Below are 317 nucleotides of genomic sequence, written 5' to 3'. Positions count from 1 at the left end.
CCTGCCCGCTGGGCACTGCCTTCCCTGCACTGGGGACACCGCCACAGGCTGCTCTTGGACTTCAGGACGCGGCCGGAGGGACTCTGTGTGGGTCGGGGGGCAGGTGCGCCTCTCTCCCTCTCAGGGTCACCATCTCACAGCGGGCACTGTGCACAGGCCCGGCCACAGCCCCTGGCAAGGTGGGGGGGAGGGTCCCAACTGGGTCAGCAGCACCTGCCCTCTGCCCTCCTCCCTGCAGCCCCCTCGCTCTGCCCTCTGCCCTCCTCCCTGCAGCCCCCCTCACTCTGCCCTCTGCCCTCCTCCCTGCAGCCCCCCTC

This window comes from Myotis davidii, unplaced genomic scaffold (assembly GCF_000327345.1).
Source record: "Myotis davidii unplaced genomic scaffold, ASM32734v1 scaffold807, whole genome shotgun sequence".
NCBI classification, from domain to species: Eukaryota; Metazoa; Chordata; class Mammalia; order Chiroptera; family Vespertilionidae; genus Myotis; species Myotis davidii.
This window is presented reverse-complemented; position numbering follows the sequence as displayed.